The sequence below is a fragment of the Nycticebus coucang genome, chromosome 19 (assembly GCF_027406575.1).
Source record: "Nycticebus coucang isolate mNycCou1 chromosome 19, mNycCou1.pri, whole genome shotgun sequence".
NCBI classification, from domain to species: Eukaryota; Metazoa; Chordata; class Mammalia; order Primates; family Lorisidae; genus Nycticebus; species Nycticebus coucang.
In genome coordinates, this window is record NC_069798.1 from 44,421,502 (window position 1) to 44,437,302 (window position 15,801).

Genomic DNA, 15,801 nt, shown 5'->3' on the forward strand with positions numbered 1-15,801 from the left:
TGGTTTGTCCTGTTCCCTGTCCTGTTCTCGACCCCGCGGGGAGCCGTGGCCCTGGATCTCTCGCCCAGGGGTGTTCTTAGAGGCGCACGGCAGGAGCCTGGCTCGCTGTGGAGCTGCGGGGTGTAGCCGCTGTCATGTGCCGGGTTCCGACCCGGGGTTGGGGGGCGGGGGAGGAAGGGAGCGAGCGTGATTCCTCTCCCTTTTGTTTTGAAGCTCGCATTTGCTGCATCGAGCAGTTGGTTTAGTACCAGCCAAACTTGCAGCTGTTCTGATTGCGCTCCGCCGAGGTAGGGAGCAGGTCTCGGCGCCGGGGGCTGCTGCACTTGGGGCTGCCAGGGGGACCCTGGGAGCGCGTCTCCACTCCGCCCCTCCCTCCGCTGGTGACTGATTGTGTCCGTGGCAGTGAGCGTGTGTGTGCGCGCCCATCCCCGCGGGCTCGGGGATGTCTGTGGATGGCTGGCGTCTAGACAGGGTGCAGCCTCCTCCCTCCGTCCCTGGTGAGCCGGCGGGCCTCGGGGGTCGAGGGGAAGGGGAGCAGAGGAAGAAACCAAATCGGTGGACCCATTGCGGTCTCAGCTTTGGGCATTCCTCCTGTTTATGATTTTGTTGTCTTTTTTATTATTCCCGTCGCCGTGGTGTTATTCGGCCTGGGGAATAGATCCGCCCGGTGGGGCAGGGGTTAAGTTGACAGGCTCTGAAAAACCAGCTCTCTTTGGCGAGTGACCCCAGCGGCAGTGGGGTGGGCTCCTGCTCGAGTTCGTTGGGACGACGAGCAGGTGACTATAGTCCGCGCTGGCGTTTGAACGGCTTGGGCAGGGGCTTGGGCTGCGGCGGAGGTCCGGGGCCTCCGAGGGCCGCGTGCGGGTGTCTGAATGCAACCCGAGGAGGCGTCCGGGGACCGCGCGTCTGAGCCGGGCATTTCTCCACTGATCTTAAAAGACAAGCTGGGATCCAAACCCGTGTCTGGGTGGCGCTAGCTCTGTTTGTCTCCGCGGAGTTTTCCGGGTTGGGGAGGTGGGGACTGGGGGGGGATTGTGAGCCAGGAGTAGGGTTCGGCGTGTACAGGGGAAAGATGTCTAGTGGCTCTGCGTGCGCCCCCACCCCGAGGAGTGAGGCGTCACCTCCCCCGCCCCTTCGTGTGTGTGTACACATCGCTTAGGCGTGTGGGGGGGGCGGGGACCGCAGCCCGCGGCTCAGTGGGGATGCTTGTGGGCCCAGACTCCCCGCAGGACGGGTCCCGCCAGCTCCCCTGCGGTTCTAGTTGGGGTCGTGTGTCTCCGCCCGCCGGTCCGGGTTTCTCGGGAGAGGGGATCGTGCGGCTATGGGCCGGGGGAGACCTAGGGTTGCGGGTGCATGTCATCCGTGCGGAGGCCCTGACCCGCCGTGCGGCAGGAGTTACGCGCCCTCTCCCTCCGCGTCCGCGACGCCCCCTGACCCGGCCGACTGGCCGCCTACTCGGCGGCCCTGTGGACTGGTCTGGCTGGGTGGGGAGGTGCCGCGGGCGCGCGCGTGCGTGTCGCGGTGCCCGGACACCCTAGGGTTGACCCTTGCACCAAGGCGCTCCGTGGGGGTGCGTGCGGGTGCGTGTCCGCGCGCGCTCGCCGCCGGCTTCCCAGACCCTGGAGAGAAGAGCGCGCTCTGCGGTCCCCTCACTCCCCACTCCGTCAGTCTGGGGACAGTGGGAGCCACAGGCTGCCTGGCTGCCCCAGGGCAGGCCCAGCCCGCTGCTGCCGCCCTAGTCGCTGCCCGAAGCCCGCCCGCCTGGCACTTAGTCTCCCGGGCCGGGGGCCGGCGTGGCGAGGGAGAAAGCCACCCGAGCTGCTCGCGCGGTGTAGGCTGGAGCCTCCGCAGGGCGAAAGTGACACAGCACGAGGGCCTTGGCGGCCAGGACTGCAGCCAGAGGAAGGAGCCGCCCAGAACGCGGGAGGGGCATGCGGGCAGTCCGGCCCCAGCTCCTGCTGCCCGGAGCGGGGCCTGGGCCGAACCTCAGGAATCCTGGCTCTGGGCAGGCTCTGGTCGCGCGAGGAAATTGCCTGGCTTTCTAGAAAACCCAGTTACAGTGGAAAAGAATGCGCCCAGCCGACGCTCCTTGATGTCCCGGACGCGCTCGGGTTGCCTGAGGAAACTCCCTCTGAGGAAGTGTTTGAAACAGGATTCGTTTACACATAGCTCATCTCATCGGTGTGTCAAGTATCTGTCCTGGATAACGTATACTCAGAGGCAGTAATTTGTAACACATTCTGGCATACAGTATCATCAGTGATTAACAGATTGCTAGAATAATAATATGTTTGTATGACCTTATGGGGCAGCCCCCACCCCAGTATTATTGTAGCATTTATTAAGAGGGTCCAGTGAAGCAGGAGACTGTTAACCCCATTTTACAGGTGAGCCCTCTGAGGATCAAAAAGTACTGAGACTTGCCTAAGGCTTCTCAGTAGGAGAAGGGCTACTTCCCCCTGGGTGATTTCTCTTATCAGCCTATGGCTTTTCATTTAAATAGTGGCCTCTTGTTTTGAGGATGGATTCTTGACACCTCAGCAGTACTGAACCTGAGAAAGGGTTATACTGGTACTTACTCTTTTTCAAAACACTTTTGGTTTGCTAACAGTTGTGATGAAAATAACCATTAAAGAGCAGAAGTCTGCATTACTCTATCACTCATTTAATAATTTGCTCCTAGTGAATAGATAGATGTCAGCTGTGATGCCTGCATGCAATAAATTTGTATGGGATACCTGTTCAGACAACACATGCCTGGGTTCATTTGGGCGTGTTTCCGGAGTCCTTATTGAATCCAAGTTTTATTCTGTAGTTACAGGTTTCAGAGTCATTGGATTTAAAATGCGGGCCCCTGAGTAACCATCCCAGGTTATACTCTCTGTACCCTCCCTTCTCCAGGGATGAGGAGGCCCAAGAAAGCGTAAAGAGCCTGTACAAGCCTGTGCATATTCCTCAGAGTTCATGTACTTGAAGGGTCTCAGGCATTGCCTGGAGGGTTAAGTTTGTCCAACTAATCAACTAATTAACTGTTCATTCACAAATATGTATTGGGTACCTACATGCTTGCGTATCTAGAAGTGTATTAAAAGAAAATTTAACAAATGTTAATTTAGTCCAGCAAATGTTTATCAAGCACTTTCCTTAGGCTAGATACTCCACTGTGTTTTGGGCACACAAAAATAGTATAGCAGAAATAAAGTTACAGGGCAGTATCAGAGGAGGGAACAAATCACACACTAAAGCACTTACCCCAGAACTTAGTCAATTTCCCACATATTGGTTGTAAGGAGCTCATAATGCCAGTATGCCGGTTCTTATCCTAGAGCAAATGCAAAAGAAAGCAGAGGAGTGGAAAGAAGATCCTTGTCACATGTCACTTGAACCTTCCAGACGGGCCCAGAGCTATGTCTGGTAGAAGTTAGGCAGCTGGTGGGAAATTACCCTGAAAGCAACTAAGGGGAGCTGAGGAGAAGTTCTCCCAGCCCCTGCCCCAGCCCTGGGAGCTGTGTTTCTGTGAGCCTGTGGCTTTGGCCGAGCTCTGTATTGCTCAGGTCCTGCCTGGGTATAAGGGTTTCTGTCTCACAGGTCTGTATAGATGTTCTAATATATGGGTCTGCTTTTTATCTTTTCCTCAGAGCTGAGAAGCTTTGTATGCTTGGCTGAGACCTAGCCTTTCAGCCTGCAGGTGAGGCATGGAGGAAGGGCCTTATTCAGAGGTGAGGTGTGAGGCCCTGGATCAGAAGAGAGTGTGCCGGGGAGCAGTAAAGGCTCCATACAGTATCCAAGTTGTAGGGGAGGAGGCCTGGAAACAGGGCTGGACTGAAGGGCATATATTAAAAATATTTTGGTGTCTAGGACTCCAGCCACATACACTGGGGCTGGCGGGTTCAAACCCAGACCGGGCCTGCCAAACAACAATGATAACTACAACAACAACAACAAAATCGCCAGGCGTTGTGGCAGGCACCTGTAGTCCCAGCTATTAGGGGTGAGAAGGAAGACAGGTGAATTCAGTGCCAAAGTTTTGAGAAGTTTTGGCTCAGTGCTTTTCAGGTCGAGGCAAGAGAATTGCTTAAGCCTAAGAGTTTGAGGTTGCTGTGAGCTGTGACTCTGCGGCCCTCTACCCAGGGTGACATAATGAGATTCTGTCTCAAAAAAACCCCAAAATATTTGGCAGTAAAGTCTGCAGTGATTGATTAGGCTCAATGATAAGGGAAGAGTCCCAGTGACCCCCAGGTTTCCGCCATCTCTGAATGGGTGGTTAGCAGCACTTTACCCAGGTGTGAACTTCTGGTTGCTAGAGCAGGACTGCTGTGGTTGGGGTGAGAAGGAAGATGGGTGAATTCCATGCTACAGGCATTGAACTTGAGTTGCTGGCAGAAGAGTTGGATGTTGCTCTCTTACAGACAATACAGCACAGGGTAGAGCCTGCAGAAGTGTGGGCCCAGCTGCAGTTCTGGGAGTGCTGAGCGTGACTGTGCTGGCTGCTACAGACAATGAGAGCAGACCTCTTCCTCCTATTGTCAGAGAATCCTTTGTCATGCCGGGTGCTGTTGTCAGGGAAGCCAGGCGGGGATGCTGTGTCATGCTGGCGGCCCGGCCCGGCTGGCAGAATCCACGGAAGCCAAGAGTGAGCTTCAGCTGGAAGCATCAGAGTGAGTTAGGGGAGAGACATTTTGTTTTCTGACGTGTACCAGGAGCAGAGGCCTGTCCCAGGCCCTTGGGGTGTGAATACAGGGCAGGAGGTCCAGGATCCTGCTTCCAGGAGCTGGCAGTGTGCTTGGAGAGACAAGATGTGAACACAAGAAGCCACTAAAGAACTGTAACACCCTGAGCAGAGAGTAGAATGCAAATTAGACAGCATGTTGCAGAGACCATGTTTCTGCTGATTTTTGTAGAGCTGGTGTGTTTTAGGCAGAGATCCAGTCTTTTCCTGACTGACAGTAGTGCCTGGCACATAGTTAAGTGTTCGTTCAGGCTACATTTGTGGATGTGCAGGGATATGGCCAGAGTTGCCTGTCTTGGTGGGAGGTCAGCCAGGAAAGGTTTCCATGAGCAAGCCCAAAGGGGGCCTCCCAACGCTGAATTAGAATACCCCAGTGGAATAAAAATCTTGAAAATCTTCCAATGACAAAGCACCTAGAAATGCTGTATAAGCTGTAATGAGCATCCTTTCAAAGAAGAGCTAAGTTAATAGAATATAAGGGAAATCCTCAAGATCTCAAAAGCCAGTACAGAGGGTGAGCTTAGCTGGTGCTTGGCCAGGCCTAGGGGTGGGAGTGCTATTGAGGGCTAGTTACTGATCTCGAAACCCCAGGGGTTAAGTGTTGACCATGTTTCCTCCAGGACTAGAGATGAGATCAATGTTGGAATTTAGATCCCTGCCTTAAACGGGACCAGCAAAGGTTTGTGTGCTTGGAGAAAGGATGGATGAAGTGCCTGCCCAGGTGCCAGCGGCATGGTGAGGTGCTTTTTGTCTTGACCTGATGTGAGGTCCTGTTGCGGCTCCTTCCTGTTCCACAACAGCAGGGTCCTGAGAATTTGAGACCTCAGGCCTGTTATGGCTTTGGATGTCTGTTAGACATGCAGTCCAGGAGACTCCCCCAGAGAAGAAATTAGCTTATGTGGGCGTGTCCAACCTGTGGCCCGCAGGCTGCATGCAGATTATTCGAGGCTTATTTTGCTTATCTGTGGTGTTGAATATCAGCATGCATGGACCTTCTCTTTTGCTCATCAGCTTTTGTTAGTGTTTGTGTATTTAATATGTGGGCCAAGACAATTTGTATACTTCCAATATGTGCCAGAAAAGAAAGCAGGTTGGACACCCCTGAAAGTCTTGAGGGTGAGGGTTCTCCCACTACAGATTCTAGGTTCTCAGGAACCTGGGAAGATTCTGGGGCTTTTTGTCAGAAGGAGGCTTTAGGGCCATGGCAGGATAAATGAATGAGGAGAGAGAAGAGAGAGCACCCTTGGAGGGGAGCTTTTTTTTTTTACTTGTAGCAAGCTGCACAACCAGTGGTGAGGAAGGACTGTTCCTGCCTTGGGGCTTCTGTCTCTTAAGAGAAACCTGCACGTGAGCCTGTCTGGGAAGCCTGGAATGTTCATTCTCCCCTGCCCCATACTCAGATCAGGTTCTTACAGACTAAACTTCTTCCCAGGGTCCCCACAAGGGTGTCCTGTGCAGACTCCAGCCTCTGCTGATCCTGCAGACCACCCACCACATTGCCCAGAGCCTTTAGGTCCTACCATTTCAAACTTGGGAGACACTTTAGAGGTCACCTAGTCAACCCTCCACCTGGTGTGGGAATCTGAGTAGAGCAGTTGGCCCAGATGCTTCCTCTGGCTGGTTCCCTGCCTGTGAATCAACACCTGCTCTTACCAGAAGGCTGTGCTGAGGCTTTGCCAGCTTCTACCCATTCACCCTGCAGGCATCCTGAGAGATGGTTTCAAGACCCTTCACCATCCCACTCGCTTTTGCTAGAAGGGCCTCAGTGTATTGAGCTAAGATTCAGTGAGAATCCAGACGTCTGTCCTCACTTTCTTAGCATAGAGGGAGCTTTTGAAAATAGATGTAAGGTTTCCTGAGCCGGCTGCATGGGCACAGTCTGTGATGGGGAAGTTTTGAGAAGCTTTCACTCAGAGCTTTACAGATGATCATGACAGAAGCAGCAGCACACACTACATGTCCCTTCCTCCAATGCCCGGAATACATCACAGTGATAAGTAAGCGACCCCTGAACCCAGGGAGCTGGCATTTACTGCATGCCTGTTCATACCAGGCACAGTGCTAGGAGCCATCTGTATGCCTCACTAGATCAGAGTAACTTCTGTGAGAGACAGAGACAGAGCGGCAGAGGCAGAGCCCTTGTGATGCTTGATGGTAGTTGTGACAGTCGAGCCCTGAAGTTATTCAGAAAGAATGTGTGTGGTTCCGGTCCCAAGTGGGTGGAGCTGGCACATTCCTCTTGCTGTGTCCTTATAGGGCCTTCCCGTAGGGTAGGCAATATCTGATCTCACCACTAGCCAGGAACCCACAGGCCTTCGCCGTACTCTTGAGGCATTTGCTGAAATACTTAGGAGTTTGAACCATAAATCTTGGTGTGTCACCAAACAGGACAGTGTTGGCAAAGTGTTTTTTGGAGCATACAGCTGATCTGTCTCTTGGTGTCTGTCTACAGTGCCCTGGGCTCTCTCGGAAAGCAAAAGGTGTTCTGCTGCTCCCCGTCCTTGCTTCGGTGGGATGGTTGTTATTTGTGTGGTCGTCTGTTCACCACGCGCCATGTCAGGCGATACGCAGCCTGAGGTGCCTTTGCAGTGAGGTTGCATCAGACAGCTGGAGGCCTGGATGTGCTCTGCCACTTTTCTGCAGGACCCTGTGCCAATGGGGCCAGGGGTGAGGGTCAGGCATTCTGGGAAAGCACCCAATTCCCTTCTACTTCCAAAATTTGTTTCCTAATGCCCACATTCTATTGGTTTGCCTTGATCCTTTTAGCTTACCCTGTCAACCTTTGGTTCAATTGCATCTTCTGTGGGTCAGGCTTTGGGTGAATCTGGGAGAGTCCCTGCCTCCTGCCTTCCCAGAATATCCTTAAGTTAGTGTAGTAGGGTGAGTGTTGGGTTGGAGGAATGGAAAGGGTGCTGAAGCAGCCAGAACTGTGGTGACTGTAATTTTTTTGTTCAGATGCATAATCATGCAGGAACGCAGATGAAAACTGAGTTTTTCCTGGGTAAATGAGGGCTTATGGGTACATGGGCCAGGGATGGTGTATGCATGTGGGTCACACCTAACACTATTGTCAGTCCTTGATCCTGCAGGGTGTATATAGGGGCTACAGGGGAAGTGCTCGTGCACAAGAGAAGTGGGCATCTGTTTGCCCACTTTGCTTAAGGACTAGAGGGAAAAGCATTATCTGTGGGGACTGTGGGGTTCAGCTTATAGGCCTCTGTTCTATCTTGTATTTCACCATGATCTCAGTTTGGGGGTTGGGGGTAGAAGTATGTAAAGATGAAAACCATCTGACTTGTAGTGTGTTATTAGCAATGGGCAAAAGAATAGTAGACTAACAGTGGCTTTAAAAACAAGATGTTTCAACTCACATAGCCAAAAATCTAAAGGTTAGAGTTCTAGAGTTGGTTAATTCAACAGGTCGGTGATAATTGCAAGGACTCATTCTAACCATTGGTGCTACTGTCTTCAGCATACTGGCCTTTGCTCTCAGGCTTATCCCCTCATGGTTGTAGCATGGCTGCTACTGCTCCAGGCATCACGTTCTCATGCAACTGTGTCCAAAGGCAGGAAGGTGGATTTCTCCTTGTCCATCCTAATTTGTCACAGAGGCAACCATTTCCAGAATTCCCCTGCTGGAGTTTCCATCAAGTCCCATCAAAGAGAAATGTATCAATACCCAAGGCTCAGTGGAGGATAAGAAAGCACCTCTCTGGTACTTGGCTTGAAAGAAAGTGGGGAAAGGAACAATGGTTGGGTAAGCAATGATTAATATTTGCTTCACCAAGTTTCAACATAGTATTATTTATTTATATGGGGGAGGGATTAGCTTTATTGATATATAATTTTTATACTTCAGTATAATTGAAGATTAAAAAAATACCACCCCCTTGGTTCTGGCAACCACTAGTCTGCTTTGTATCACCATACTTTTGCCATTTCTAATAATTACTATTTCTTAACCTGCAAGTAGTACCTGCTTAGGACCCCAGGTATCCCAAGGACTGTCTTCCATGTGGTCTCAGTATTGGGCGCTGGGGCCCCTCTCCCTAGCAGCTCTTTCAGTTTCCTGCCACTGGGGTAAGCAGGCAGAATCATCTAGAGGGGGAGGAGCATATGTTCTGGTGGCCTGGGTGGCAGGACTGGAGAGGCTGGAGGACCTGAGGGATGGCCAGGTGATGGAGGACAGTGGGCACCTTTGCAGGCAGCCGTAGGATTGAGAGAGGAATTGTCTCTCAGCCATGGCTTGGACACCTTAGATCCTGCAGGAGGAGCTCTCTTGCCCATTTTGATTTACCTGGGCTTTGGGAAGATGGTGGTAGCTGCCACCTCCCTAAACCACCATCCCCTTTATACACAAGCATACAGACAGCCAGGCCACGGGACCTACCTCTCAAGCTGAGGGACGAGTCTGTTCCCTGGAGGCTCCTCTACACCCTGCCCAGACAGTCACCTTGTCGTAGTCCTCCTCCTCCTCCTCCTCCTTTTCATCCTCTCTCCCTCCTCCTCCTCCTCCCACTCCTTCTCCCCACCCCCCAGGATTGGTCTGTGCATCATTAGGGCACTTAGCACTTCTCATCACCCCACTAGGTCATCCTCCCTGGTTACACATCTGCCTAACTTTGTCAGTGCATGTCCCATAAAATCAGGGCACAGCCAGCCATGGGATCCAAGATCCATGGAAAAATATATTTTTTAAGGCAAAATGCACATGTAGAAAGGCACTTGTTGGACATCCCTGTGGATTAAAAAACCAGTTCAGTGTGGCAAGGCACAGCGCCACGAAAGATCTATGGATTTCCACATTTTTCTTCCCTAAAGGTAATCAGCCATGCTGTCAGGGGTTGAATTGTATAACCCCTCCCCCTCCAATTCATATGTTGAAGCCCTTACCCCAGAACCTCAGATTGTGACTATATTTAATGATAGGACCTTTAAAGAGATAATTAAGGTAAAATGAGGCCATTAGGTTGGGCTCTAATCCAGTCTGACTGGTGTCCGTAAGAGATTAGGACACAGGCAGAAGGCCAGCCATGTGAGGATGCAGTGAGGAAGTACCAGCCCTGATGACACCTTGATCTTGGATTTCCAGCCTCCAAAATAAGAACATTTCTGTTGTTTAAGGCTCCCAGTCTGTGGTAGCTTGTTATGGCAGCCTTACCAACTGAGGCAGAAGGACTCTCCCCTGCAGCTTTCAGAGGGAGCACAGCGCTGCCAACACCTCGGTTTTTGACTTCCAGCCTCCAGAATTATGGGGTAGTAAATTTCTGTTGTTTTCAACCACACAGTTTGTAGTCATTTGTAACAGCGGCCCTAAGACACCAGGACACATGCATTGTATACTTGTATGTGTGGCCTCTGTGCTTAGGGCTTCACATCCTCAGAGCATTTAGCCTTCTAGCCCTGGGTGTTAGCATTTGCCTTGAGGTCACACAGGGACCCAAAGGTACAAATTGAGATCTATGTGGCTCCAAATCTGGACTCTGCCCTGAGAGCTGCATGTTTGGGTGGTAGGGAGTTTCCCTTCAGGGAATTTCTACTGAAACCCTGGGCCATCCAACAATAAATTTAACAACATCACATTTATCGAATATTACAGTGTTGAAATGCTGAGTCAGCACTTTACACAAGCTGTCTTCATTAGCCTTCACAGCCTCTATTTTATAGATGAAAAAATGAGGGTACAGAGAGGAAGGTATCAGTCTGTTTTGGTTGCTATAACAAAATACCATAGACTGGGTAGCTTATGAATAACAGAAATATTTCTCAAGTTCTGGAGATTGGGAAGTCCAAGATCAAGGCCCTGGCAGATTCAGTGTCTGGTCACTGAGGGCCTGCTTTCTCCTAGATCAGCAGTTCTCAACCTGTGGGTCGTGACCCACTTGTAACAGTGAAAGTACATCGTGGCCTCAGGAAGGTCGAGAACCGCTGTCCTAGATGGTGCCTTCTTGCTGCATCCTTCACAGGCAGAAAGAGGGTGAGGGATTCTCTGGGGCCCTCCTTTATGAAGGCACTCATCTTCATGAAGCCTCCACCCTCATGAACGAATCACCTCCCAAAAGGCCTCACCTCCTGATACCATCTCACTGGGGGTTAGATTTCAATTTATGAATTATAGGGTGACACAAGATTTCAGACCATAGCAGAGGTTAAGTATTTTACTCCAAGTCACACAGCTAACACGTGGCATAGCCGATTTTGCCCCAGTTTTGCCTCATACACATTGTTGACCAACAATTTCATGCAGAAACTATCCATGTTACTGGATAAGTCATAACTGGTCAACAAGGTGTTAACTGTGACACACAGGCATTGGCTGGTCACCCTGCAGTCCTCCTGTGGTGTTCTGTAAAGGTCACTAGTCTTAAATCTGCCACTAGTGACCTGGGAGCTCTCAGGCAAGTCATTTCACATCTGGATAGTTTCTCCTCTGTTACTCAGGGCTTGGATGAGATAATATCTAAAGAATTAGATCATCTCATTCTGAGGTTCCCGATATCCGTTCCTCTATAATGCAGGGATTGTGTCCTCAGTTTGGACTAGTGAATCCCTGCAACACTGTCTGTCATTTACCTCCATCCCAGGTAGCAGCTCCAGATCTCCCTGAGATAGCCAGTTGGGCCTGTGGTTTGGCCCTTCACTCCTTTTCTCTGAAACGAATTCTTTCAACAAGGTAGAAATTATCCTGATCTTGCACCAGGTCTGTTCTAGGTTTTCTCATGGCAGGGGCTTCGAGTTATGGCCATAGAAGCATGTGGGGAAAGGTTGCTGGTGACACAGTGCCAGTGTGCTTCCTTCCTCTGGGTAAGCAAGCCTCGGGCCTGCGGGCTCATTCGCAGAGAGAGAAGCCGCAGGCTCAGCAAGCCTGGATGCCCAGGCCGAGCTGGTCTTTGGCTTCCCCCTGTTTCCAGTTGCTTTTAGGACCAGGTAGATAGTGGGTGAGGGTGAAGAGGGGGTGATGGTGCGGCAGAGTGCACACTGAAAGCAGGGCCATCAGAGCGAAGATGATAAGCCTCCAGCTGCCCAGCTCCTGGCCTATCCCCACAGGGGTAGGTCTATTCCTGATTTTACTTACCTCATTACAGCCAAGTTTGCTTAATGTATCTGTAATAGGTTTTAGGATTAGAAGAGCAGTTGCGTGTCTTTCAAAGCTTCCAGTCCCCAGTGACTTGCTTATGACCTCAGGGCTCCTGAATCTCAGGTGCCACCCCAGTGTGTGAACGAGATGGAAGAGGCCTGGATATTCTTCTGGATGCAGGGACTGCACACACTCAGTCACTCGGTAGGGGAGAGGGGTGGCTGTCCACTTGTGTGACAGGATGAGTTATGTTCTCATTTCTTGCTGTTGTCATTGCCACCAGGGGTCATTGCTAGAGAGGAGAGCTGGCAGGGCTAATGCATTTCCTCCAATGGAGACATTTAAGCAAAAAAACCCAGGTGACTGGGCCAAGGTCACATACCAGACTTGCCAATGAGAAAGCAAATTGAGGACCTGTTCTCTGAACTGTGCCTTCCTGATTCTTTAGAATGGAGTGTGTGGAAGTTTCTGGATTCCCTTGTCTGGCTGTGTCTCCCTCAGGAGCCAGCTCTGGACACCACTGTACCCAGGCTGAGGCAGGCACTGCCATGGCAACAGAAATTCTCATGGTGTTTGCTCCCTGGGCTGTGTGCTGGCAAAGTAGCCCACCTCAGGCAGGATGCAGGACGGAGTTGGGGCACCGTGCTCCAGGGGGTGGGGAGCACAGCTCCTTCCCCGTGTTCTCTCCGCCAGCCTTACACCAGCTTTTCTGAGAGACAGAATCTTAGGTTTTCTGAGAACTGCTTGAGGACTTCTGGGACCCTTGCAATCTGGAGATGAGAGGGGCTCTAGAAGTTTGACCTAATCCCAGATCTGAAAGCCAGAAGGAACCGGAGGGTCTTGGTCTCCTGCAGGTGTTTGCCTTGCAGCCTCCTGAGGACAGAAAGTTCACTGCCTTGCAGCCTGGGTCACCACCGGGCAGCCCAGGGCCTGCGGACGCTCACACTAAGGCATGCTCCTGTTGGCCCTGCTGTGGTCTGAGAGCGACATCGAACACTCTCCCTTTCTTCCTTTCTTCTTCCTGGGAGACGAAGTGTTCAGAACGCCAAGTCCTCTCTTTGAGGTAAACGCTATTCCTACAAGTTTGACAGGGTGTCCAGAACCCACCCTGGAGTCCCTTCTCCAGACGTCTCTTATCACTGCTCCTCCTAACACAGAGACCAGAGTGAAGTACAGCGCTTGAGATGCGGTCTGAGCGGCGCAGGAATCGTGCTGCTGTCACCTCCTCCATCTGGACACCGTATGTCTGTTGTTGTAGCCCAGGACTGGGTCATCTGTTTTCACGGGCTGCTTCTAGGTGGGTGGGGGAATGGGGGTGGATTCTCATTCTTTCATAGCTCCCACCAGAATAATCTGTGGCAAAGATCTATTCCCCAACCTGGCCTCTTCACAGCCTTGGTGAGTGGCAAAAGGCCACCTCAGCAGGGTGTTTGGAGGCAGGTGAGGTATTGAGGACCGACCCAGCATTGCAGAGGAGGGTCTGGCATCTTCTGCCCAAAGTGACTGTGGTGGGCATTGAACATGGATGGGCCTCCCAGCCTGGCAAGGGCAGATATGGACCCTGCAGCTCCTAGCCACAGGGATCTGTGACTGCCCACTCGCTGAGGACCACTGAACTTCCCCTTGGTCTGCCAGCCACAGGCTAGACCCTCCTCTGCTCAGGAAGTGGAAATGTGATTTGGCTCTCACCTTTGCTCCGTTTGCAGGGAGAGCCTCTGATGCGGAGGTTTTGGATGACTTCCCTGGCTGCATAATGGAGGGAGCTATTTGTCAAATGCTGCAGAAATTCTCATGGTGTTTGTTCCCTGGGGAAGTCTTTGGTATGTGTGTGAGAGACACAGGGCTCAGTATGGGGCAGTGGCATGGGGATGGGGATGGGAAAAGGGCAGAAGAAAGGAAGACCCCAATTTGCTCAGGGAGCCTGTAGCCAGGGGAGAGATACCCAAAACCCTCAGGGGGATGAGGAGCAGAGATAGTTTCCTTTCACCTAGAGGAGGTGGTGGTGGTAGCGGGATGTTCAGCTCTCCTAGTTTGGACCATTTCTAGAAGCATGAGGTTTTGGGGGTGCTTTTTTATTTCTAAACATCCACCCTGATGTTTTAACTGAGCTGCCCATTGGTCTTGTCTGTTTTGAGCTGCCTGTACGTCCATCTGATGGTGGAGTCTGGCTGAGGTGGGGTCTCAGTTGCCCTTGGGGAAGGGAAGGATGCCAAGAGGCAGGGGACTCACTGTGGAGTGGGAGGGAAGAATTCCGGTTTTGAGCATCATGCATCCTGCCAGGCCTGGCTGGATGTTAGAATATAATCTTCAACTCTCCGTGCCTTGGTTTCCTTGCCTATAAAATGCAGGCAGTGGTTCTTGCCTTGCCCTTTTGAATTCACAAAGGAGTTGGAAAGGTCCACTGCACGGTGAGCTTTTGGGTCTGCTCAGACACCCTGCCCCGAGTGCAGAGATGCCGATGATTCCTAGGTGGGAGCAGGGTGCAGAGGGCCAGCAGAGGACCCAGTCAGGAGGGGTTCACAGTAGGCATGAAGGAGCTGTTGGGCCTGCAGTTTAGGCCACCCCGCAGACTGTGGTATTTCATTGCAGCAACTCAGCGGCTTGCTGGCACTGCACATTGATGTTATGACCGTAGGAGAGTTAATTTTCCAAGGTTCTGCCTACCTCATAAGGTGGTTGTGAGGATAAGAACTAACATATGTTCTGTACTCAGCACGGTGCCTGGCATGGAGTCGAGTCTCCAGAAAGGGCAACCATTCTTACCATCACAGGCAAATACTGGGAGGTCGGAAGAGACCAGTGACTAAAGGAAAGGAGATGTGTGTCAGCAGAGGGAAGAGAGCATGGCCTTGGGCTGGAGAGAGCATGGTGTTGGGGTAGAGACAGAGGACTCAAGAAATAATGTTTTGAAAGCCCTCTGCAAACCTTCTGTGGAGACCTGGAGTTTCCCAGGCTTCACTGTCGGGCTGCAGAGGGCAATGGGACTCAGGCCGATCATGAGCCATTTCATGCCCCTGTTGCCTCATCTGTAGCTTTGGCGTGAGGGACAGGCCTGTGACCAGAGCCAGGCCAACCACGATCTTCCTTGGGGATTTTTTTTTTTTTTTTTTGTACAGACAGAGTCTCACTGTACCATTCTCAGGTAGAGTGCTATGACGTCACGGCTCACAGCAACCTCTAACCCTTGGGCTTACGCGATTCTCTTGCCTCAGCCTTCCAAGCAGCTGGGACTACAGGTGCCCGCCACAACACCCGGCTATTTTTGTTGTTGTTGTTGCAGTTTGGCTGGGGCTGGGTTTGAACCCGCCACCCTCGGCATATGGGGCCAGCGCCCTACTCCCTGAGCCACAGGCGCCACCCCCCTGGGAATTTTTGAATGAGAGCTGAAAGAGAAAGGTCCTTTTCTTCCCGAGGGCACAAGATGGAACCTGATGGCTTTGCCCACATCCACTGCCAGGTGATGAGACTCACTCTGGGGAGAGGGCACAAGGCTGGCATTTGATGAGAAGCAGAGCTGGGAAACTAAGAGAACTCCTGCTTCTTCCCGTTGTTGTCTTCTTGGGCTTGGTATTGAATTTGTGTAGTCTCTGTGTAAGGCTGCCATAATCAAATAGCACAGCCTGGGTGGCTTAAAAACAAACATTTATTTCTTCACAGTTCTGGAGGCTGGAAGTTCAAAATCAAGGTGCTAGCAAATTTGGTTTCTGGTGAGGTCTCTCTGTCTTTCTTGTGGTGCCCTCACATAGTCTTTTCTCTGGGCTTGTGCCCATGGAAAGAGACAGGTGTTTGGTGTCTGTTCTTCATCAGTTCTTATGACCTCGCTGGGGCTGGCACCCTACTTACTCACTGAGTCACAGGCACCGCCCCAGAATTAGGATTATTATTAGTTAAAGCCACTAAGTTTGGGGTTTGTTATACAGCCAACACTAACTAGAATACCTATAATTCGGAGTTTAATTAGGGCCCATCCTTATGACCTCACTTTCCCTGTATT

The 15,801-nt window shown here is 51.6% G+C and overlaps 1 protein-coding gene across 7 annotated transcripts in view; it reads left to right on the forward strand.

Moving 5' to 3' along the window:
- The window catches only part of CTIF (cap binding complex dependent translation initiation factor), a 313,526-nt gene that overhangs the window by 433 nt on the left and 297,292 nt on the right, over positions 1–15,801 (forward strand). Inside the window, exon 1 of one of the 7 annotated variants that reach the window (XM_053571552.1) lies at positions 415–497. The exons of 5 other annotated variants lie outside the window; for them this stretch is intronic. The gene's annotated coding sequence lies outside the window, so the exon portion shown is untranslated. Of the gene's footprint in view, positions 1–414; positions 498–551; positions 777–15,801 lie in introns of those variants that run through there. One more of the 7 variants, XM_053571553.1, reaches the window with a different exon arrangement.